General features: G+C 45.1%; 1 protein-coding gene across 1 annotated transcript in view; it reads right to left on the bottom strand.

The window, feature by feature from the left end:
* cacna1aa (calcium channel, voltage-dependent, P/Q type, alpha 1A subunit, a) overlaps nt 1–10,000 on the bottom strand; it is a gene marked incomplete at both ends in the record, with an annotated part of 229,070 nt that overhangs the window by 79,525 nt on the left and 139,545 nt on the right.

The following is a 10,000-nucleotide window of genomic DNA, read 5'->3' as shown; positions in this document are numbered from 1 at the left end:
CTCCTCGCGCTGAAATCGGAACTCGCAGAGATAATACAATCGGAATTGAAAGGTGCAATTTCCAAAGAGTTCGACCTTATCAGAAATGATTTGAAAGTGATGAATGAGGAAATGCGAAGCTGTGTAGCGGCACTGCGTGTGGACATGAACAAAATGGAGGCTACAGTTAAAGAGGGTGGAGGGTGGTCTCTCGCGGTGGTCGGACGAGGTGGTAACGCTACAAACCACAGTCGAAGACTTGGGTCTCAGAGGGAAGTGTGAGGACATGGAAGGAAGAATGCGGAGGTGCAACGTGAGGATAATTGGGGTGGCTGAGACGGAAGGCTCGAGTTCCACTGCGTCGGTCTCAAAACTACTGAGAGACATGCTACAAATGGATAATGCAGTGCTGGTAGACCGCTCGCACAGAACACTGGGGCCGAAGAGGACGGACGGGAAGCCTCGTGCTATCGTGGCTAAACTCCACTACTACCAGGACTGTGTCGAGGTTTTGAGCCGGGCGCACGCTCAGGCCCCAGTACAGTTCAACGGAATGCCTATGCCACGGTGACTATGCCACGAGCGGCGCGAAGGCCAGGGCTGCGTTTACGGAGCAGCCATTTTGATAGATAAAAACACACCATTTACTATGTCAAGTGTAGAGGCCGACCCTGCAGGGCGCTATATTATAGTGGTGGGGAAACTGCATTCATTTCCGGTCATTCTGGCTAATATCTACGCACCAAACTGGGACAACCCTTCGTTCTTCACCAGCCTTTTTTCTCGCCTACCGGATATGACCTCGCACCATCTCATCTTTGGCGGCGACATGAACTGTGCACTCTCCCCGGTGCTGGACCGTAGCTCGCCCAGAAAGGCCCCCCAGTCCAGCTCGGCCCGCGCAATCCGGCGCTTTCTTAAATCGTATGGGGTAGCTGACGTGTGGCGGTTTCGTAATCCTACATCCAGAGGATACTCCTTTTTTTCCCCGGTCCATAATACCTTCTTTCGCATAGACAGCTTTCTCCTGGATAAGAGACTCCTTCCCCTCGTAACCAAATGCGAATACGGAGCGATAGTTATCTCAGACCATGGTCCCTTAGTTATGAAAATGAGTATCCCGAATACACGGCTCGGCCGCGTCTATATTAATGCCAGCCCAAGAGTGCTTCGCGTTTCTCTGATCGGAAATAGGCTGCTGCTCCGGCGAAAGAAAGACAGGCATTCTATTGTATTCTATAGTTTAAGCCTAAACTTAACCCTAACCTTAACCAACTCCGAAAGAATGCCTAAACTTAACCCTAACCTTAACCAACTCCGAAAGAATGCCTAAACTTAACCGGCGAAAGAAAGACAGGCATTCTATTGCCATGCTCTAAGACAAACTCTAACCTTAACCAACTCCGAAGGGCGGCTACGTGGCGTAGTGGGCAAGGCGCTCGCCACGAATGCGGAGACGCTGGGCTCGCCTGTTCGAGCCCAGCGCTCCACATTGCTTTCAGTTTAGCTGGTCGTTCATACTAATACACATTGGCCGTATTAGGGGGTGGGAAACTGATGGGTGGGGATCGGGCGTTGTGGACAGCGACTCCTACAGGTCGGTTGGTGCGCCTGCGCAGTAGAATCAGGAAGTGTCGGGGGCAACGTGAGCCTCCCACGTGTTACTCCTTGCCACTGAGAGATCGAGCTGCACAGGTGAAAAGATGCGACTGCTGTTACCTCAAGTACCGGAGGGGACTTGTGCTATGTATGACTTAGTCCACATTGCAGCCGGCTTGTGGGAGGCAAGAAACAGCGTTCGTGACAGGGGAGGGTTGAATTGGATGATACGAAATTGGGATGGGAGAAAATATAGAAAATGGGAGAAAAAGTGGATAAAAAAAAAACCTTAACCAACTCCGAAAGAATGCCTAAACTTAACCGGCGAAAGAATGCCTAAACTTAACCGGCGAAAGAAAGACAGACGCTAATTACGTTTATATAGAGAGATGATAAATTAATTAAACGTAAAAAAAATAAAAAAAAATAATTGAAGTGATTCGAACTTGTCACCAACGCACCGCAGGCTCGACAGCAAGCTGAGGAACAAGTTGAGCTAACCGTCGATGTTAAAACAGGGGGGATTACGAATGCATAATGCCGCTGCAACCTATGCGCCTCTGCCGCTGCGGGGCGGTGCTAGGCGTTGTCACGTGGGGCGTCGCGGCCAATCAGAGAAACGCGGAAGCCACTCTTGGGCTGGCATTAATATATAGGCGGCTCGGCCACCGCCAGTGGAGACTCAACCCGTTGCTCCTGTCGGAGGAAGCCTTCACAAGCTTCATCACCTCGGAAATTACATTATTTCTCGACATTAATAAGACTCCGGGAATGTCTTCTTTAACCATTTGGGAATCACTGAAGGCGTACTTAAGGGGACAGGTGATTTCATATTGCGCCAACCAAAAGAAGATAAACATGGCACGCCTTAAGCAACTGACGGATGAGATTTTGGAGCTAGATAGACTACATAGCCACTCGCCATCAACCGACACGTTGAAAAAACGTATATCGCTGCGAACTGAGTTTGACCTCCTGTCAACGCGACAGGCTGAGTACCTCATTACTAAAACGCGACAGGGGTACTATGAACATGGGGAGAAGGCCGGACGGATACTTGCCCATCAGCTGCGACAAAGAACTGCCAACCAGACCATCCCCACTATCAACGACGAGCGGGGCTCAAAAGCCACTGACAACCTTAAAATGAATAAAAGCTTTAAAACTTTCTACCAATCGTTATACACCTCGGACTCGCAAGTGGGGCCCTCCACGCTAGAACAGCTAGTACAGAAATACAAGATCCCTAGGTCACACTTCTATAGATACTTGCAACTCCGGAGCTTCGTAACTTCGAACTCGGACTGCTACCCAGTGTGTCCCTTTTAGACTCAATCTTGAACTGTAAACTGATCCAGAAACAGGCTATAAGCAGAATTTATGAACTACTTAATAGAAGCAACTCGACACCTTTAGACCTCCTCAGGGGCAGATGGGAGACTGACTTAGGTGAACCAATCACAGAGGTCACATGGGACAAGATAATACAGGGGATTTTCTCCTTTTCCATTTGCCTTAAACATGCGGTTATCCAATTTAAAATTGTACACCGACTGCATTGGTCTAAAGACAGGCTCTCTAAGATATATCCCGACATAGACCCTCTATGCGACCGCTGCAGACAGGCTCCAGCCACTCTGCTCCACATGTTCTGGACGTGCCCAAAGTTGCACACCTACTGGCAGACCATCTTTGACACCTTCTCTAAGATATTTGGAAAGGAAGTGGAGCCATCACCATATATTGCATTATTCGGAGTGGCCCCAGCGGACATCCACTTTAGATGGTGGGAATCTAGAATGCTGTTCACTTTTGGCCAGAAGGCTGATACTGTTCAAATGGAAGGACCCAGGTTCACCTGTCTACGGCCACTGGATGAGAGAGGTCATGTATCATATTAAACTGGAGAAGATCAGGTATACTATCAGAGGTTGTACCGAAAGATTCCACAATATTTGGGATCCTTTCCTAACTTTCTTTGAGGGTATGGAAGCGGATAATGTGACAGAGGCGATCTGACTGGCCTTCCTGGTCTCTCAGCTTGTTACTATTTTTTTTCTATTATGTTCTTACTTTTCTTCTTCTCTATCTGCAGAATGCAAGAGATATGTGACTGCTGTCGGGTGATTTAAAAGCTAAAAGGAAAAACAATGATTAATAAACGATCTAAGATATTGTAGAATGATTTTGTCTGGTATATGGGTGGGGGGAGGGAGGGATGGAGGGCCTTGTAGAAGTGGAGCAATATTCCATTTAATTAGGTATGTATTTTAGGCGGATTTTCAGAAAATAGGGCTCCGGGCTTAAAGGGGAACTATTTTACTATTTCTTTCACTATTTGGGCACTTTTACACAATTCCTGTGAGTCTATGGAACACCTCTGTAATATATATATATTTTTTATTCATTGTTTTGTATTTCTAATCAAGTCCTCAAAAACAGCATTTTTCTACCTCAAGATTTCGAGCTGTTTTGCAGCCGCAGCTGCAGGTGCCACCTAAACCACTGTGCAGGTTCTGGTTCCCCTGAACATTAACATGCAGCAGCGACTATATGACATCACATATAGGCACATTTTCAAACGACTCAGTTCAGTGAGGGTGAATATTGTGAGAGGAGAATTGGAAGAATGCGCCAATATGAGAATTTTGAGACATAGATCATATTAATATAAGTTCACATAGCTAGAAAACAATGCTAAACACTCAAAAAGGCCATTTATAAGATAGTTCCCCTTTAACTCATCCCGCGCCGGACCCCGAGTATAGTTGTGTTAACTCACCAAATGTTCGGCGCCAGACCCGAGTATAGTCGGGTTTTGGTCATTATTTCTTTTATTCGCTATTTCCATTGATTATCCATCCAGGGAGCCTGATGTTATCATTGGGAATGGGTCTGAGATCGGTATTGCACATCCTTTGAAACTCTCTGGCTTGGGCTGTGTGTCAATCTAAGAAGTCCGAGTCGGGTTTTCTTTGTCGGGCAGGACAAGCGTTTATAACGCATGGATTGAGGAGAATCAAGCACTCCCGGTTCATGTTCTTTGGTGGATTATGTTGGCAACACGATCGACATGAATACTTGGAATGGCGATCAGATAATTGGAATATTCTTTTTGGAGTACATCCTAGTCAAGGTAAGGGCTATATGGTATGAATCTTGCGTTGATCCAAGAATCCTTTCACTGCGATCAAAGCATAAAAGAACGACCTCCCCCCCCCACCCTTTCATGCATTCATGATGAAACATAATACCGATATATAGCGTTGATTTCAGATTGATTGTTGATACTTGATTGATTGATTGAAAAGTTTATTAACAGATTGCAGAATGGGTACAGTACAGTACAGCTCAATACATACAATTGTTAAGGGGATGCAGACCAGAGAAAGACTTTCGTCTTGTTTACATCAGGGTCCCCCATTTTCAATTCATCATAACATATATGACATACATGACATACAGATAGACAGTACTGCTACATCTATACATTTATGACATATCAGATTTGCAAATACAGTACTGTTTGTGATACAAAAGTGTCCAGAAAAAGAGTGTATATACATTTGGCGTAGAAACTGTACATTGGAGGAGGTTGGGTGGGTGGGGTGGGGTTGGGTGGGTGGGTGAGGGCTGTACATTGGAGGTGGGGGGGTTGGGTAGGGGATACAGGCGAGAAACGCTGCGGTTTCTAGTGAAATGCACGTATTGCTGCATATGCGTCGTTTTCTGGGATTAGACAGGATTACTCTAAAACTATACTCATATTCACCACGGTATAAAACAGGAATGTATGCATGACATTTTTTTTTCTTTTTCACAAATTGAACGATAGATACTCAATGTCAAATGGGCAATAGTATTATATCCATAGCTATGAAATAACCCGCCATGTTTTCCTATTCTATAAAGCGGTGGCCTTCTTACCACACGGTACACAGCGACCTCTGGCGTCCAAAGAGGCATTTGCATTTTTTTACCTGAATCATATGATTCTATCGTGAGGAGGACATGTATTGATTGGACATAGAGGTTGACAATCTCCTCCACCAAGATTCCTTGCATCTTGAAAGGCGTGGCCAGCAGGTCAGTGTCGCTTCCACTGACCAATGGGGGAATGTACGAGCATCAAGCGGATGAGAGGGGGGAGTGGGACTTCCTTGTGACATCATCAGCCTCTGCCAGTCATGTCTCAATAAGAAAGGTGAAATGGGGCAGCAGGCTGTTGGTGTTTAGGTTGTGGTCACATATAGCGCGTCGCCCCCATCTTGCACTTTAGTCTTCTTTACCATAACTCTACTCAGTATTGTCGTGTTTTATTTTTTTACTTTAATCAAAGTAATAGTCAACTGATATGATCTTTTGATCATATGTAAGCCCTACTGTCTGGGTTGGTGAGATATATATATATACACACAGTACAGAGTGTGATATGCGGCTGATGCATGTTCTTTAAATAGGGTACACTCTGTAACTCAGTCTGTCTGCTGGCGTCCTTCCAACATGGTGTTGCTGATGGTCCATTTGTCCCTTCTAATCATCTTCCTGCTTCCGTTTGAAACAGACGCATCTCCTCTTACTCTTTCCTCTGACCAAAAAAAGGGTTTTGGAAAACTGTATACAAATGTGGCCATTTTCGTACAGCTATTTGACATGATTATGGCCACCTTTCTCTGGATGTTTTATATGACGTATATTACATGCTATAGATGTTTTTAATGTGGTGGATATTTTATTACAAATATTCACTATTTAAAGAGCCCATATTATGCCCATTTCCCAGTTTAATATTTAAATTTACATAGACTATTTACAAACAGTTGCATGTTTTTTATGGTCAAAAAGCACCTAGCTGTGTGTAGCAAGTCAGACTCACTCTGTTTTGGCTCCTGTCTCTTTAAAAAAGCTGCTGCTTCCCGTCCCAGAGAGCGCACGCTCGGAGGCATCTAGCTCACCAAACTCAGATCAAACTGTCAAACTAGGCGCTGCAGATGAAATATGAATGAAGATCCAGCGATCGCATGTCCTATTTCTCACCTAAAGTGTACTGAGAAACAAGTTTTAGTGAACCGTTTAGGTGGAAAAGGAGAACGTTTACGAGAGAGCCACCATCTTGACAAACTGAGACGCGGAAGTCAGGGGCAGAGTGTATTGTTGTAATATGGTTGTGTTACATAGTGACAGACGTGTAACCGAAGAAAAGGCTGGACTACAAACAGGGCATTTCAGGCAGTTCAGGAGCAGTTTTTTCTGTTGGAGATAATGACTTTGGACTGTAACTCTGTATGCATTCTAGATACACCTCCAGCTATATAACACACTAAAGGAAAGGGAAAACACAAAAAGCCCAATATGGCCTCTTTAAACCAAAGCTTGTAATGCAGGACTTACTGCAAGCTGGTTCTCGCCTCTCTCTCTCCCCCCTGTTAATCATTTCTTTTTTCCCCTCTCTCACCTGCTGTCTCTCCCTTTTTCTCTCTTATCTCCCCTCTCTCTCTCTTCTGTATTCTGTCTCTCTCTCGATGTACTATATCCCCCCCACCCTATCTCTCTCTCTCTCTCTCTCTCTCTCTCTCTCTCTCTCTCTCTCTCTCTCTCCCCCCTATTAATAATCTCTTTTTTCCCCTCTCTCATCTGCTCTCTCTCCCTCTTTTTATCTCGTATCTCCCCTATCTCTCTCTTCTGTCTTCTCAATGTACTGTATCTCCCCCCCCACACCCTCTCTCTCTCTCTCTCTCTCTCTCTCTCTCTCTCTCTCTCTCTCTCTCTCTCTCTCTCTCTCTCTCTCTCTCTCTCTGTCATTTCTTGCTTTTATCACAGAATTATTTCAAAGATGCCTGGAACATTTTTGACTGTGTGACAGTTCTGGGCAGCATCACTGACATTCTGGTCACCGAACTCGGGGTAAGTGATGGGTCAGGGTGTGTGTGTATTTACTGTACTTTGTAAACAAGTGCATGTGTGTGTGTGTGTGTGTGTGTGTGTTTGTGTGTTTTTAAAAGGTTCTCCACATGTCAGCCTGTTTAAACCATATACATCAAGAGACGTGATATGTTTTTTTGTCCAAGCGTATTTGTATGAGTTATCTGTGCGGGGAAGAAGAGATTGCATGTCCGTACCTCTGAGGCGGACAATAGTATGCGTCTAGGGTTTGCACACATCTGTCAGAGCGCCTTAAAGATACAAGAGAGAGGGGGGGGGGGGGGGGGGGGGGTAGTCATGGGCCACAGTTGAGCGTCTTGCGTTGCTCAGTCAAGCGTGAACATTTCCATGAAAGTCTTATATAATTGTCCCAGTTGGTTGGAGTGGAACTGTAGCCAGCCTGCTCGCCACTCCGCCAAGCAACCTGCCGGCCAATAAGCTAGCCCTGCACACTTCTCTGCCAAGTAGCCAGTCATGTCGGTTGCCCTAATCAGGGCTGGTGAAAACAAACAAGCACTTGAGCAACGCGTTGTGTTTAGGGGGCGTGGCCCCCCTCCGTGATTAGTTGACTGCTTGGTCGTTACAGATCTCTTTACCCCCGTGTTGAGCTATTTCCTGGGGAATGATAAGCATATCTCAGGCATCACCAGGACCTTCAATATGCTTTGTCACCAGATGAGCCCTAGATTTAGAACAACGTTGTGGCGAAGGCCATTTCTAGAGATTTGTTGATTAAATGGACTACTGTTGATTAAATGTACTCGATTAAGTGAGAAGTAATTTTATCGGCCCATGAGGTTTGGTTTTTTTTCTTTTTTGGAATTCATTGTCACATTGTTCAAAACTGTACAGTGTGTGTGTGTGCATGTTGTGTGTGTGTGTATGTGTGTGTGTGTGTGTGTGTGTGTGTGTGTGTGTGTGTGTGTGTGTGTGTGTGTGTGTGTGTGTGTGTGTGTGTGTGTGTGTGTGTGTGTGTGTGTGTGTCAGTGGGTGTGAGTGTATGTTTTGGGGGGGTTACTGAAATATAAATATTGATATTTCTACTATTGATATTGATGTTTCTAATTTATTTAGATAATCATGTAATGATAACATTATAATTTCTTTTATGTTCAAGATAAATATTCTTGTCTTTATTGATTTGAATGTTGGGAAGAATTTCAGACAAACTGGTGGAACGACTCAAAATGTAATGAAAATCCAAATATTTTAGAATGATTTGCTCACTGCTGCCACAGTCTAGCCATGGTTAATGGAATCATATGTGTTCCAGGCAGCCAAGCCTACTGCTCTTGACCCGTGTGCAAATCATTCTTCTCCTACCAGACTTGTCTAAGGAAGCAGTGGATACTCATGACATCAGAAAACGGTGGGGTAGATTTATCTAGGGCAGGACACAGGCAGACAGTGGCTGTGGCTGGTTAATCTGTCAATTCAGCCACGTTGGCAGGCATCCAACCTACATCTAAATCGGTCAAACACTACTATACAAGTCCTGAAATAAAATTGGTATGTAGGAAATCGGGTACTTGCCCTTTAAACAAACAAAGAAAAGTTTTTCCATTTCAAACCTTTATTTCAACTCGTGGGAAGCTGAAGTCTGAAGCCCTCATTTACACAATGAAATTGGCCAGTGAAATGCTGAATCCGCAAACCACTGTCGCTGGTTAATTGAAAGTTAATGTCTTACTCTGGGATTTATTAATTAACCACTAATTCGTCTTGCATTTGGTTTGTGGTCCATTTATTGGTATCAATCAACAAACACACCGACCACGACTCCCAAGCAACTTAAATTCAGGGAGGATTCCTCAGAATGAAAGCATTAATCTGCCGCTGTGACCCGTTCAACAGCACGTGCGACTTGTATATCATGGTCACGATAGAAAGAAACCTCACCAGTTTCTCGATGCCGCGTGTCCCTGCTGTGTGGGTGTCTCTGTAGGGATGTGACTGATGTTGCTACTGTGCTATATAACCTGTCTCCATAATGACCATTGATTTCTTTCTTGTTTTTTATCTTTTTTTTACATGCTTTCTTTAAACCGCCCACAAACTTAACGGCGATCTACCTGTAATCGACCTGGCCCCCCGCCCCTTTCTCTTTCTCCCCCTCCCCCAACCCCCCTCCCCCCGCCCCTCTCCCCCCCAACTTGTGGCGATTCCATCCAATCAAAATGCACTATGAAAACCCGTGTGTCCATCCGTGACAACTGGGCTGGCCAATCGCGCACTGGTTGTTGTTCAAAATCAACCAAAATTCCAAAAATTGCTGCTAATAAACCATACATCTGCAACATCCACATGTAGATGGTTTGTAATTTTTTGGAGATCTTATTTTAATGCATCCATTTGACCCCCCCCCCCCCCCCCCCCCCCCCCCCCCCCCCTCCCCCCCTCAGTGTGGCAGTGAACTGTGCATGTCTGTGTTTGAAAGCTCATACTGTACTGTCACCTGCTCAGCAGTGTGTAGATCGCAGTGCGGCACCGGCTCTGTTGA

This window comes from Notolepis coatsorum (assembly GCF_963971535.1).
Source record: "Notolepis coatsorum genome assembly, chromosome: 14".
Lineage (NCBI taxonomy): Eukaryota > Metazoa > Chordata > Actinopteri > Aulopiformes > Paralepididae > Notolepis > Notolepis coatsorum.
Note: the sequence above shows the minus strand (reverse complement) of the source record. Positions and strands in the feature narration are given on the sequence as shown.